The sequence below is a fragment of the Macaca nemestrina genome, unplaced genomic scaffold, assembly GCF_043159975.1.
Source record: "Macaca nemestrina isolate mMacNem1 unplaced genomic scaffold, mMacNem.hap1 Scaffold_87, whole genome shotgun sequence".
Classification (NCBI taxonomy): Eukaryota; Metazoa; Chordata; class Mammalia; order Primates; family Cercopithecidae; genus Macaca; species Macaca nemestrina.
Window position 1 is genome coordinate 160848 of NW_027257878.1, and position 15505 is coordinate 176352.

General features: G+C 48.1%; 1 protein-coding gene across 12 annotated transcripts in view; it reads right to left on the reverse strand.

Moving 5' to 3' along the window:
- The window catches only part of LOC139361655 (disco-interacting protein 2 homolog C-like), a 230607-nt gene that overhangs the window by 150795 nt on the left and 64307 nt on the right, over positions 1-15505 (reverse strand). The window lies entirely within an intron of this gene.

The window sequence follows — 15505 nt, forward strand, 5'->3', positions numbered from 1 at the left end:
AGTAAGGGTTTGGTTGGAAAAAAAATTAACATAAGTGATCCTTCGAAGCTCAAAACCCATGTTGTTCAGGGTCAGCTGCATTTATTACTTGTGTCATATCTGAGGCCTGAAAGCCATCATTCTCGATACCTTAATGTGACGGTTAACAAACTAACTGTTCCGATTAGAAAGAGGAAAAAGCTTATTTTTAAGCTGACAATGAGAGTGGATGCGGCTACGGTGAACGGAGAACAGACCTAAGCAAGCACCAAGGCTGGGGTGACTGCCTGTGCTCAGACCCACCAGGGCCTGTTCTTCCATCTCCCTCTGCTGAAAGGGATAACCTCCTTCTCCCCCACGACTAAAGGGCCTTTTTAAAATATTCACACGAGAAGTGCTATGAAAAGCTGAAAGGTCACAGATAACATTTTTAAAAATAAACATTAACGTAAGCATTTAATTTTCGTATAAGGAGTAAGGAAAGGATCCAGTTTCAGCTTTCTACTTATGGCTAGCCAATTTTCCCAGCACCATTTATTAAATAGGGAATCCTTTCCCCATTTCTTGTTTCTCTCAGGTTTGTCAAAGATCAGATGGCTGTAGATGTGTGGTATTATTTCTCAGGACTCTGTTCTGTTCCATTGGTCTATATCTCTGTTTTGGTACCAGTACCATGCTGTTTTGGTTACTGTAGCCTTGTAGTAGAGTTTGAAGTCAGGTAGCGTGATGCCTCCAGCTTTGTTCTTTTGACTTAGGATTGTCTTGGAGATGCGGGCTCTTTTTTGGTTCCATATGAACTTTAAAGCAGTTTTTTCATACGAAAATTAATTCAAGATGGATTAGAGACTTAAATGTTAGACCTAGTACCATAAAAATCCTAGAGGAAAACCTAGGTAGTACCATTCAGGACATAGGCATGGGCAAAGATTTCATGTCTAAAACACCAAAAGCAACGGCAGCAAAAGCCAAAATTGACAAATGGGATCTCATTAAACTAAAGAGCTTCTGCACAGCAAAAGAAACTACCATCAGAGTGAACAGGCAACCTACAGAATGGGAGAAAATTTTTGCAATCTACTCATCTGACAAAGGGCTAATATCCAGAACCTACAAAGAACTCAAACAAATTTACAAGAAAAAAACAAACAACCCCATCAAAAAGTGGGCAAAGGATATGAACAGACATTTCTCAAAAGAAGACATTCATACAGCCAACAGACACATGAAAAAATGCTCATCATCACTGGCCATCAGAGAAATGCAAATCAAAACCACAATGAGATACCATCTCACACCAGTTAGAATGGCGATCATTAAAAAGTCAGGAAACAACAGGTGCTGGAGAGGATGTGGAGAAATAGGAACACTTTTATACTGTTGGTGGGATTGTAAACCAGTTCAACCATTATGGAAAACAGTATGGCGATTCCTCAAGGATCTAGAACTAGATGTACCATATGACCCAGCCATCCCATTACTGGGTATATACCCAAAGGATTATAAATTATGCTGCTATAAAGACACATGCACACGTATGTTTATTGCGGCACTATTCACAATAGCAAAGACTTGGAATCAACCCAAATGTCCATCAGTGACAGACTGGATTAAGAAAATGTGGCACATATACACCATGGAATACTATGCAGCCATCAAAAAGGATGAGTTTGTGTCCTTTGTAGGGACATGGATGCAGCTGGAAACCATCCTTCTTAGCAAACTATCACAAGAAGAGAAAACCAAACACCGCATGTTCTCACTCATAGGTGGGAACTGAACAATGAGATCACTTGGACTCGGGAAGGGGAACATCACACACCGGGGCCTATCATGGGGAGGGGGGAGGGGGGAGGGATTGCATTGGGAGTTATACCCGATGTAAATGACGAGTTGATGGGTGCTGACGAGTTGATGGGTGCAGCACACCAACAAGGCACAAGTATACATATGTAACAAACCTGCACGTTATGCACATGTACCTTAGAACTTAAAGTATAATAATAATAAATTAAAAAAAAAAAAAACGTAAGCATTTAACAAGCCCATTACGATTTAAAGGAAAAAAAAAAACGGTATTAAGTTCCTGGGTGCAGGGGCTCATGGCCGTAATCCCAGCACTTTGGGTGGCCGAGGTGGGCGCATCACCTGAGGTCAAGAGTTTAAGACCAGCCTGGCCAACATGGTGAAACCCCTTCTCTAACGAAAATACGAAAATTAGCCAGGCATGGTGGCGGAAGCCTGTAGCCCCAGTTACTTGGGAGGCTGAGGGAGGAGAATCACTTGAACCCGGGAGGGAGAGTTTGCAATGAGCCAAGATCGTGCCATTGCACGTCAGCCTGGGCGTTGAGTGTGAAACTCCATCCCAAAAAGAAAAAAAAATATAAAGTTTTCCTTCCAATGAACCTATCATTCAGCCACCGAGGTATCCTATAGCTACTTATTCAGCCATGAGATACACCACAGGCGATATAGGCGAACAGGACACAGTTCTTCCCTGAAAGAAGGCTGCACCCTCAACAGAAGGGAGGCACATACTCCGAATGGAATCGGCATAGGAAACAGATGCTGCTGCAGGTTGAACTGGCTGCACAGAGCACCCACTCAGGTGTCTGAGAAACAAGGAGCCGCTGGTGCCATCACCTTCCATACCTGAGCTGGGACAGTGGGGAGCCTCTCATCACCAGGGACAAAGAGCCCCAGAACCACACAACGAGCTTACAAACTCACCAAGGCGATGACTGAGCAATGTGTGTGGAGTGATGCGAACACGCAGATGTCAGGGCCACGCGCGGCATTGGTTTTGTGCATCAACCTGAGCATGCCCGGGGTGCCCAGATGGCTGGTTCTGCATTATTTCTGTGTGAGATGCATGTTTGTCTCTGGACTGAGTGGAGACCCATCCTCGCCGGTGTGGGGGGCACCACCCTATCCCCCCAGGGCCCGAGTAAAACAGCAAGGCGGGGAAAACTGGGTTCACTCCACCTCTCTGGCTGATGGGCCAGTGACATCTGTCTTCTGCAGCCCGTGCTCCTGGGTCTCAGCTCCTCAGACCCTGGTCGGATCTGCAACCTCCGCTTCTCAAGTCTTCAAGCCACACCCTCTCAGGACTATAGCTTGCAGGCTGTGGGTCCTGGGGCTTCTTGGACTCTGTAGCCCCTGCAGCAGGCCTCGCCCTGGAGACACACGCACACCTGGCTGGCTGTCTCTCTGGAAGCCCTGACTAAAAGTCGCCCCTAAAAGTGGTCTTCAGGGTTTCTTTCTAGCCCTAAGATCCCAGCGCCCCTCCTACAATTCTAGGCGGAAAGGTGAACGGAGACCAATGGACAGAGGTGTGTGCGAGGACACGCCAGGCAGCAGCACTGGGCAGGAGGGCACTAACGCTCACTAAGCAAAGAATCAAGGCTGCTTGCCACAAAAATGAGAGCAGTAAAGATTTCTTCAAACAGAAATGAGTTTGTTTCATGATTTGCTCTTAATACATAAGAAAGCATAAAAGTAGGCCTATTAACAATTACGTAAGTCTTTACAGGCCCTTGAACTACTTCTGTCCCTTTGTGTTTTTATAGAAAATAAGCCTGAGGTTAAAGAGAATAACGTCACTGGCCACAGCTGGGGACACGCGAGGACACAGCTTATACCCCTGAGGTCCCTGGGTGCCCCCATATCCTTCCCTTGCTATTTATGGAAATATGGGAGAAACCAGGAGGTCTGAGCGTGGACATGGCCGTGCTCCCAGGGGCCGAGGAAAGCACCCATCTGTCCAGTCTTCCCTCCACCCCGCGGTTTCCTCTTACTCAGACTCTTGGGCTGACGTGGCTCATGCACTCAGCAGCGCCATCATTAAACGTTTAGCTTTGCATCACGAGGGCCTCCTCTGGCCTCCTCTGACCACTCCTCAACCTGCAGTCAGCACTAGTCTGCAGGACACGCGTGGACAAAGTTGATGGATCACGGCCCCCAACGAGGAAGGTGCCAGGCAAGGAGTCGGAGAGCCGGGGATGGAGCAGCCCTCACCCAGGGAGGCGAAGGCCAACAGCGGCCACCACCGAGGGCCTCCCTTCCCACCCTGAGGGCAGCTCACCCAGGGAAGCGAAGGCCGACACCGGCCACCACTGATGGCCTCGAGGGCTCTCCCCACCCAGAAGGCAGCTGCGATCACATTTCCCATAGCACCAAGAGACCCCTGTATTGAGCACAAACCTTTCCAACCTTCGAATCAATAAGGAATCACAACACAGACATTCCCTCAATCCAAATGGCCAGCCCACAAAACAGACACGCAATTATACACATTTCTTGTGGGAAAATCAGTCAGTCCCTGGGGCCTCGCGCCAGGGGTGGGGGAGCATCATGGGGAGACGCCCCAGCCCCAGCCTGGTTCCTCCCTCTACAGCTCCTTTTCCCTCCTCTTCCCCCCACCCCTTCCCACCCCCTCCTAGCCTCAGAGGCTCCTTCCTCAAATTCTTTCCCCTTGATGAAGTCATTCATGCCCAAAATACAAGGCAAAGTCATGGGGGCTCAAGAGAAAATCCATACCGTGGCTCGCGTTTTAGATTCTCTTAAGTTTGAGAATAACCAAGCAAGAATCTTTGGCATGTGAATGTGGTCTGAAGGCATCTGAGCACAATGCCCGGCACTGGCCCGGAGTGGATCATGGGTGTCTCGGACATCTTCGCAACTCTACACCAATTATTTTGAAACACACCAGCAGAATAGAACCATGTGAATAGCTGCTTCTTAGTTAAAAGTAGGAAGAGACTCCAAAAGCTGCCCTCAAGGAACATCCTTCCCACCAGGAGTTTTCTGCATCGGGCCCTTCAGGCACAGGCAAGGCCCCCGGGCCCAACTCCCTCATCCCTGCGTCACAAAGCAGCAAAGACGGTGGGGAATAAAGCAAATGAAGGAGTCAGTCCCGCCCAAAACGGGCTCCAGAAGCCACAGCCACTCTCCCAGTGTGGGAGCCAAGTTCAGAGACCTGGAAACACCAGCGTTCCCAGGGAGGAGGGCAGAACAATGCCATTTCCCTCTAGTTTAGGGAGACACCACCCCACGTCCTCTAGCCTTGATAGAAGAGAGACTTCACACAAATGATTTCAATGACTCCACCACACACAGAAAGTGGGCTAGGGGCTAACACACCCATATAAATGCCTGGCAAAAACACATTAAATGAACACACAGATAAGCAAGGTTCTCCTGTTATCCACCAAATATTCAGAAACAAATCCAGTAAGCAATCTCTTTGCAACCAAAAGACCAATTCAGAGGTGCAGATTAAAAATAAACATACAACTGAACCCTTAATACACCAAGAACCAATTTCCACGGAAGTGTTATCACATCACCACCTCCCAGCTGAAGGAAGCAGCACTGGCCACTGACCAGCTGTTCACTCATGGGTCAGTGAACGAAAGGCAGTGCTGTCCAGGACAACGATGAGATGTTAACCTGAAAAGGGCAAAATTGCAGAGGCTGGAGGGACCTCCCAGGTAACCTGGCCCCCTCAGTGGACAGAGGACCCCCGTGGGGCCACAGAGCCCAGAGCTCCAGTGTGTTCGGGGAAAGCACTCAACTGCAAACCTGATGACGTCCGAATGCCTTCTGCCCTTCTGCGTCTCTGCCCCACTAACAGGGAATCCGTGAATGCTAAGGAAATGTAACTCATTTTACAATATATGTAGATTTTTAGCAAATTAAAGATAAACAGTGACAAACTTTGAGAATTAACCAAAATATAGTTCAGTGAATGCCCAAACTCATAGCTAGTCTCCAAGAGGTGATAAGCTGTGTGTGGTGGTTAACGCCTGTAAATCCCAGCAGTTGGGGAGGCTGAGGCAGGAGAATCACTTGAGCCTAGAAGGTTGGGGTTGCAGAGAGCTGTCATTGTACTACTGCACCCAGCCTGAGAAACCGAGTGAGACTGTCAAAAACAAACAAACAAAAACAAATTAAAGGAGTTCAAATGAACTCGCCCATACCCTTTAAATTTTCATTTGGGTACATGGGATGATCTAGTTCCCTTTTCCCTTGCAATACATGAATAATCTAATAATTAAATATAATCTAACAATTATATGGGAAAATTTAATTATTTTCCCATTTCATTATTCCCTATCTCAGGGAAAAAGTTAAAAGTATTCCCTATTTCAGGGAAAAAGCTAAAAATCATTTTAAACCTTCCTTCCACAAAACAGTATACTCAGTCATCTCTATCTGCTTTATCATGTGGAATTCAGCTTCACATGCTTACAATGCAGTTTTTGTTAAACAGCGTTTCTGTAGACAGGCAAGAGAAAGAAACACTTGGTCTATGTAGAAGCAGCAGAAGACACGTTTTAACAGAAAAGGGAGAAGATACCACCGTGTGAATCTGGAAATTCTGTCCTCATCTTGTCCACACACACAGAAAACACCCAAGCACGTGCCTAGTGTCCAACAAGAGCACAGAAAGGATAGGGATCCCTCCAGTTGTTTAATGACCAGCCCCACTTGTCACCGCCACATAACAAAATCCGCACGGCAACTTCAGCACGTTTCTTTCACGATTCCACGGAAATCAGGCTGAAGAACATACAGATGTTTTGCCCACATTTAAAAATCCAAGTGTGGGACTCAGAAATAAAACAAATTATGGGTTCACTTCACTTTTCCAAATTTTTACTTGGAGAAATCTATAAAGATCTTGTCAGTTACATCCTTAAGGTTTTCAATAATTTTTCAATGCAAAGATCGGGCAAGACTTGTAAAGAGGTACACACATACGGCCCAGCGCGGTGGCTCACACCTATGATCCCAGCACTTTGGGAGGCCGAAGTGGACAGATCAAGAGATCAGGAAACCGAGACCATCCTGGCTAACACGGTGAAACCCCGTCTCTACTAAAAATACAAACAATTAGCCAGGCGTGGTGGCGGGTGCCTGTAGTCCCAGCTACTTGGGAGGCTGAGGCTGGAGAATTGCATGAACCCGGGAGGCAGAGCTTGCAGTGAGCTGAGATTGCACCACCGCACTCCAGCCTGGGTGACAGAGGGAAACTGTCTCAAAAAAAACAAAGGAGGTACACACATTCATGCCACATTCTTCTCTCAAAGAGACAGGCCCTTTCTTAAGATTCCAGAAGTAAATGTGGTTGTCACCCTGCTTTTGAGAGGATGGGCTGTGTTTTTTTTTTCTTTTTTTTTCTTGAGACAGAGTCTCACTCTGTCGCCCAGGCTGGAGTGCAGTGGCCGGATCTCAGCTCACTGCAAGCTCCGCCTCCCGGGCTTACGCCATTCTCCTGCCTCAGCCTCCCGAGTAGCTGGGACTACAGGCGCCCGCCACCTCGCCCGGCTAAACAGACTTTCCTCCATGCACCAAGGATGCACCATGGGGGCAGTGCTGCCCCCGCCTCCCCAGTCTCTGCTCAGGGTGGGGCAAGGGGAGCTCCGTTGTCTCCCGTATACACCGTCAACAGGCCAGGTGCTCAGAAGGAGGCTTCCAGGACTCGCTGTAGGCATTCGTCAGCAGGGCAGGCAGTGCCTCGTGCTGGTGGGCATCCAGCAGTAAGGGAGTCTTGCACTTCACTCCCTGGGCCCAGCCCCTGAAAGAGGGGAAAGAGACACCTGTATCGTAACTCATGTGTATTTATAGACACACAGAGACTCTGCAGTGCAAGGTGCAGAACTAGAAGGAATCATGGAAATAAGAGGGAAGACATTTGGTGACGACTGGCAGAGCCACCTCAAGCCTCAGCACTTCCTGCCGGAGCCCTCACTGACCAGACTCCTCCAGGGTCACTGCCACTGCCTTGCCCAGCTCATGACAGGGCAGACAGTGACAGAGCCTCAGAACAACCTCCCACTCTTTCCTCACCAGCCCAGGGTACGAGCTGTTCATGAGTGTCCCAAAGCCTGAATGCGGGGACACAGAGGTGACTGAGCAGAAAGGGGGACAGCCACAATGGCCGCGGGTGTGCAGACATTGCGGGGCACCCCAGCAGCCCTTTCCGTCTTAAAGAGGACGGCCACGGGTGTGCGGATGCTCCCGCGTGACCCAGCCGTCCTTTCCATCTTATAGGGGAATGGCCACGGGTGTGCAGATATTCCCAGGTGCTCCAGAGACCTTTTCACCTTAAGGAGATTTTCACAGTCTCATATCAGTCTCCAAACTATTCAGTGAGGTTGGAGGAGTATCACTGTGGACCAACACTGATTGGCACCAAGTAAGGGCAATTTTATAACCATGTCTCAACCATGAAACAATCAGGTCTTTGGCCATCTGGTCTAAGCTTTTTCTGTAACAAAGTTGGATAATTAAGTTGAACTTTGGTTTTCCAAAGCTTGTTACAGAAACCACATCTTCCTAGGTGTGGCTCTGTGGTGTCACGAGGGCTCTGGCGTGCTCTGAAATGAATTTGCCACTTCAGCCTACACTCTACTCCCTTGTTTGGTTAAAGAAACCCAAAAAGCAGAATTTGTTTTGGCCAATCGCGTGCTGACCCAACTGCAGAGGTTTTAATTAGAGTACTTTCATTGCATCATAGAAAGCAAAGTCATATAGATCAACTCATTATTACCACTCCAAAGGTTTAGTAAATCTCCAGATAATCAGGCAAACATTTTAAGAAGCTACATTAAGGTTTACAATACTCAAAATTTAAAACTACATCCATGCTTCAAAAAACCACCATTCCCATTTTAGATGGCCAAATGCATATGAGAAAGAAAGAAACGTGCTGAGCGCATTTTTTGGGTAATCTTATGGAGAAACTGCCACTTTAAAAATGGCTCTAGTCCCTGGCTCCAGATGGGTGTGGTGGGTTGCCTCACTCAATTTCAACTCCACCTGAAGCTGGGACACTAGAAATCCATTCCCACACTCCAGGGCACCAGAATTCCCACTTCTGGAAACAGCCAGGAATGCAGACCTGTAGCAGAGAATTCTTTCCTGCCCACCCTAACTGTCCTCTGTGGAAGGCGACAGTCAAAGACAAGTCCATCCCCCTAGGCGCAAATGCACCACGAAGAACCATTTCAAGGTGGGAAGTGATTGATCAGTGGGAACAGGCAGTTTAGCTAATCACTTATAAGGCAGAGAAGGGGGGTTTGAAGGCCTGTACCTGGTCTTGTCCTCGGTAAATGGTCATCCCACCAGTCAGCCTAAGCCACATGGGAACGGGCTTCTTGAAGTAAAAGTGGGGGCGCAGTTGTGGGGAAGGGGAATGTCTTAACCATCACTGTTTTGAAGGATCACAGGGCTCAGGCAATGTTCAGTATTATCACACACCAAGGTTTTTACAGTCTGAAGAAAACTACAGTCCTAAGGTGTCAGTTCTCAAAGTCCTTAAGTTCCTCCTGCTAAGATTCCCAGAGGGTCTCCACTTCTTGCACCGAACCCCAACTTGCACAGGCACCTGCGTCCTTCTCCTGCAGCAAATGCAGATAAGAAGCTGTGGCTCTGCTGCAGTAATGATGCCATGCAGCCCTAACACCCCAGCAGAGCAATGGCTCTGGCCTGAATGTCCCCAAAACCTCATGCTGAAACCATCTCCGAAGGGATACATTAAGAGGTGTGGCCTTTGGGAGGTCCTGCTCTCAGGACCAGGGTTGGTGTCCTTCTTGGGAGGCCTGGAGGAGCCCTCCTGCTCCTCCACCACGTGAGTTCTGACGAGATGACCGCTGCCACGCAAGACCCGGCGAGATGCTGCCGTCTGTGAGCCACAGGCCCTGGGGCACCAGATGTGCAGGTGCCTTGACCTTGGACTGCCTTGACCTTGGACTTTCCAGCTTCCAGAGCTGTGAGCAATAAATGTCTCTTTACAAATCACCCAATCGACAGCAGCCGGACAGAGACAGTAATGTCACAACATGAGTCACTTTCTCAGTGGGCCAGAGGACTCCCCATGAGCCACCACTGTAAAGCAAGAACTCCCTGGAGGATGGAAAGGGGTTCACAAGGAATTCTACCCAGCACCAGGGTGTCTGTCCTTTCTTGCAGGAAGACAGCTGAGCCATGGCAGGAAACTACAGGGTGGGTGGGGCTGGACAGTAATGTGTCACCTGCTCATCTAAGCCTCAGTCTCCTGCCTCTCATCACGACAGTGGGGGTAACACCCCCCTCACCTGAGCTGTTGGGGGAGGTAAGAGTGCTGGGTGATTAACAATTGTTAGTTCCACGGAAATAAGGCAAAGAATCTGCCCCATGTCTTATAAAACCAAATCAGCCCAGGAATTCCACATCACTACTAATTTGCATGGGAAAATACCAGATTCTCCTAAGTTCTGGCATGTCATTTGTATTAATAAAGTTTGCAGAGTTTTCACATACTAAGTATATAAAACAGGAAAATAAATCATGCAATTTGGAGGCTGAAGCAGGAGACTCACTTGAGCACAGGCGGCGGAGTTTGCAGTGAGCCGAGGCCTCGCCACTGTACTCCAGTCTGGGTGATAGAACGAGACGCCATCTCAAAAAATAAAAAAAAAAAAAAGATTTTGCTTCTTCATACTAGTAAAGTGGGCAGACTCTACATGCCAACTCTTATTCAAAGGTCGCCTAACACTGACTCAGGAACTCTGGCCCTGATGTGCTTGGAGTTTTAATCCTAACAGTGTTAAAGACCACTCCCCCAGGAGCTCTGAACAAGTACTCCAGGTATACGCTGAACAAGACCACACACTCTGACCGAAATCTAACTTCCCAGACCCAAACTACAGAACCACAGAAGACACTGCTTCTGTCCAACTTTTTGTTCTGCCATCGTTTGTGTCCATTATTTCCTACAAACCATCTCATTAGAATTTAGGGCACACAAAAGGCCAATACAACAGGGTTACTTTTCAAAGGTTTGGAGGTGAAGAACAGATACAATGCAGTAGCTTCCTATTGCTGCTGCAACAAATTACCACAAATGCAAACCTCCTCTCAGCCCTGGGAGTCAGGAGTCCCAGGGCTGAAGTCAAGGGCTCAGTAGCTTGTATTCCTGCCTGGAGTCTCCCAATTCATAGAAGCCACCATGCAGCTTGGCTCACAGCCCCACACCCCTCCTACCACTGCCCCGGCCTCAGTCCTGCACCCCTCCGGACCCTGCCCCTGCCCCACACTTGCCCTCACCCCCACAGCCCTCTGGCCTCTATCTCGTCCTCAGGTCTCCTCCTCTGAGGCAGACCCTCGTACTGCCTTCTCAAAAGGCACATGTGAAGACACTGGACCCGCCTGGACAACCCAGGGTCCTCCGCCATCTCACTGTCCGTTACACTCACATCTGCAAAGCCTCTTTTGCCATGGAAACTTCATTATACTAACAATCATTTAACAAGTCCATTATAATGATGTGAAAATTGGCATTGTTTTCCTCCTAATGAACAGATCAGTCACCCATGTAACCTATAAATATTTGACTATTAAATATACAATACTGTAGGAGACAGAGATGAGGAAGACGGTTCCTCCCTGAAAGACGACTGGACCCTAGACGGAGGGATAAACATTCTGAACAGAATCAACATAACTCAACATTTGAGTCGGAGAGGTCAAGCAATTAAGACGTTCAAAAAAGCAACCAGAAAGTATGTACTGTGCCTGTAGTTCACATCTGCGCCTGGCGTCATGAGCACGAGCATGCGGACACGCACACAGGGCCCAAGTGTAAGACCAAATATAAGGAGCTTTCCACTGTAGTATTTAACTAGATCTTATTACAAAATAGCCTCCTGATTTTTATCCAAAAAGTTCTCTGTAATTAAGGAAATTAATTTTCCCCTAAAAGGCATTTCTCTAGCTATCATTCCATATAAACTAAATGGGCATATTAAAGAAAAAAGACAAATGTTTGACTTCGGGGGTTTGCCTACGACTTGAATAAGCATGATTTTCTTCTGGCCAAGCAGGGAGCAGCTGGACCAGACTGGAGGGAAGGAAGAACAAATTTCCACTCTGACCTCAGTTGGGCACCAGAGTCTTCCCTGTCAGAATGTGGGTGTGGTGCTTCCCACACACCAGCCTCTGACGAAACTCAGCCCAAGGGTGTGGGAAAAGGCTGTCTACTTCTGAAAAATCTACAAAGTGCAGACACATCAAAAGCTTCAGAAGACTGTAAACGGCCAAGGAGAACACTGCACCCTTGGAGTTTACAGAAAATGGTCAGCCTCACACGTGCCTGAGGTCCAGGGTCAGCTCCCGGCTGCCGCGACGCCGTGAACGCAGCCCTGGCTTCCCCTCTGATGCAGAGAGCTGGTCACTCTGCCGGCAGCACTCAGAGCTCAGAACATTCTAGAGGAAAGCAACGTGTCCCTTTTAAAATGGGGAACCGGGGCAGCACAACTGAAGCTCTACGACTGTCTCAACTACTGGGTTTCGGGGTAGCATTAGGAAATCGTGAGAATCCAAATCTCAATTTCATACAGATTCCAGATTCACTGGAGGTTCCAGAATTTCCTGAGACATTCTTCCAATTTATCACTCAGGATTCCCTTGCCAAAGCTAATAAAGTCTACATTCCTTACGGAAAACCCACCATAAGCACCACCACAAATAAGATCAACTGACTGACGCCCGCCCTTCGCACCAAACATAGAAACTGTTACTCACACAAGACTGTGCTGGAGGCAGCTCTCAGCTGAAGCCGAATCCGTGAGACTTCATTATCCCCCATTTTGGATCGAGTGTGAAGACTGTCAGCAAACCAGGGCCCCAGTGTGAAGCAGAGAACAGATCCTCTGATGCCTGCCTGAACATTTCCTTCCCACCTCTGTCTTGGATATTGAACACCCTCAGAGCTCCTGAGTCACCCACATTTGCAGGTCATTTATCCAGCCACCAGGATAACACAATTATGCGATAAAAATGCCTTCTCAGGGCTTTGTCGTACTCAACAAAGAAGCTCAGAAGGCTAGGTAAGCGCAAGAAAGGGGGAAGCGTCCTCCAAACAGACAAAAACCAAGGAAAACCGTGCAGAGACTCGAGAGAGAGAGAGCAGAAACACAGCCCGCTGTAGCCTTTCAGGTCCTGCTGGCCGCAGCCCTGCGTTAGGTGGCACCATTTCCACAGATGCATCCTGCTGGGCCCACTTGAAAGGTCCCGCTTGCGAGACACTCACCCCCACTTCCAGCTCCTGCAAGACCCGCTGCAGCCCCACTCCATCCCGGGGGCCGACTGTGCAAGTCTTCCCGGCGAGACCCCTCAGAGCCTACTCAGTGTCTGAGACTGGGAAGCACCAAGGATCCAGAAAGGCACAATCCCGTTCTCCTCGTGCTGCTTTCTGGGTTCCAAGTTGTCTAACGAGTCCTGCATAAACCCCGGGCTGGGGAGCCAGCCAGGGCCCAGCAGCACCCAGCTCATGCGCTCCACTCACCCCACAGAGGACCACGGAGGCCCCAGCACGCTCTGTCCGCGGGGCAAGACACCAGAAACAGCCACAGTTCAGGGTTCTGACACCCGCCCCGCTGCCGTCATTACCTCCTGGGATCTGAATTCTCATTGGTTGCAAAGGTGATCCCACAGCTCCGCTGCCTTAATTACCTGCTGGGATCTGAAATTGTATTGGTTGGAAAGGGGATCTCATTGCTCAAGCACTCCCTGCTGCCTCCTTGCAAACAACATAAAAAATCCAAAACCCCTCGTAAAGAACGTTTACTATAACCTCAAAACAAGACACATCCCGAGACCAAGGAAGATACACACGCACATCTGACACCCGGTGGACGTCAGTGACCGACGCCACGGCTTCCGTGTGGCGTGTGAAGCAGGAGGCCTGTCACGGTGACTCAGGCTGGGGTCTGAATGGGGGTCTTCCAAGCAACTAGGCAACCAGGACGCACACCCCAAAACCCAAGTCCCCGCACTCATGTACCTGGCAGAAATGCTGCGTGGCCATCGACACCAGTTGTGAACCAAGACCGATCTGTGTCCTGTGGCCCTCACAACGTCCGTACATGCCTGGGCCCAGCAGAGGCCCGCACGGCACCCTGCTCGCCTCCAGTGGGGCTCTCTCCTGCCAAAGGGGATGGCCCTGAAGTCCGTTGAGATTTCCAAAGCTCTACAAAGTCGTGCTTCCTCCTGCTTGTTCAGAAGGCCTAAAGCCCTGAAGACACCAGTGAGAATTGACCTAGCCTCTTAAGGCAGCTCAAATACCTAAACACAGGAACGCTGGACCTCTCTGCCCTCGAGAGCAGCCGATAACACACTGGGCTAAGCAGAAGGTACAGATGTCACATTCAGAAGCCAGTGGCGCTCAAGATTGCATTCCAGGAGCCGCCCATGTGAGTCCCTCCAAGGCTTCCAAGTCCCACTTGATTGTTTTCATCGTATCTCTATAACATCAGAGACACTATATCTCACGGTATCTATGAGATCGTCTCCACTTTTATGAGCACATATGCTCCCTGACTTACCATGGGATGAAACTGTTCCAATAAACCCAGCGTAAGCTGAAAATATCCTAAATAGAAAGTGCATTTGACATCATAGTTTCAACTTACAACGGGTTCATCCAGAGGCAGCCCATCTTGGGCCAAACAATGCACTGAGTGTGACTAGTTCACACCATCACAAGGTTGAAAAAAAAAATCAGATATGTAACAATTGGGAGCCAGGGACCCTCTGTATTGGGGCTCCTGTCTTCAGAGACAACAGAAACCTCTTCTTAGACAAGAATCACAATTTATAATCCTCAAAATGTTAAACTTAGTTTAACAATCTAGACGTTCAAACAAAGCCAAAGTAGGCCCACAAGGCCGTTTGTGCCCTTCACTAAGACGCACGACTCTGTAATAACCCTCACCACAGCCCCTCAGGGTGGGTCCCAGAGGCAGTTGAGGCTTGTGGCTACGGACACTAACGAAACCAAAATCAGAGTACGCAGGTGCAGTCAAGTCATATGACTTCTCCACTAGCATATGCACAAATGTTCATCAGCAAATCTCATCTTCGCTTTACCTCCCTCCCATGACCTAAAAAGGAGTTCACCACACACACCCATACACACACACACCACTTCAAAAACAAAATTAGTACTTGCATTCAATTCTGGGCATTCGGAATAGACCTAATGGGTGATTAAATCTCTCCTCCAACCCATTGCTTAGTCTTCTTAGAGGATGAAGGATTTTGCATAACACAAGTCAACATATAAAACATCTGCTATAGAAACAGACTTTCAAGTGGTCCTCATTAGAGTGATTCAACTAATATACAAAGGACCCAACACACAGCACAGTGTATATTAGAAGAATGATTAATTTGTTCCCCTAAAAATCCTAATATCTACACAGAAAAAATACCCAATACACATTTTATCATTCTTTACCAGTATAGTCATACAAAGGAGTATCACAAAAGCAAAAGAACAGATTTGGTTTGACTCACAGTTCTAAGTTTAATATAAAATTGCTAAAACCACCAAGACAAACATGACTATGAAATATTTAACGATCTTCACCTAAATTCAAGTCACCATTCAACCACCAATACCTCTGCTCTCCTTACGGGAACTTTCCAAAAGTAAATTCTGGAATTAACAGGACAAAATTTTCTGGTGATAGAAATTAGG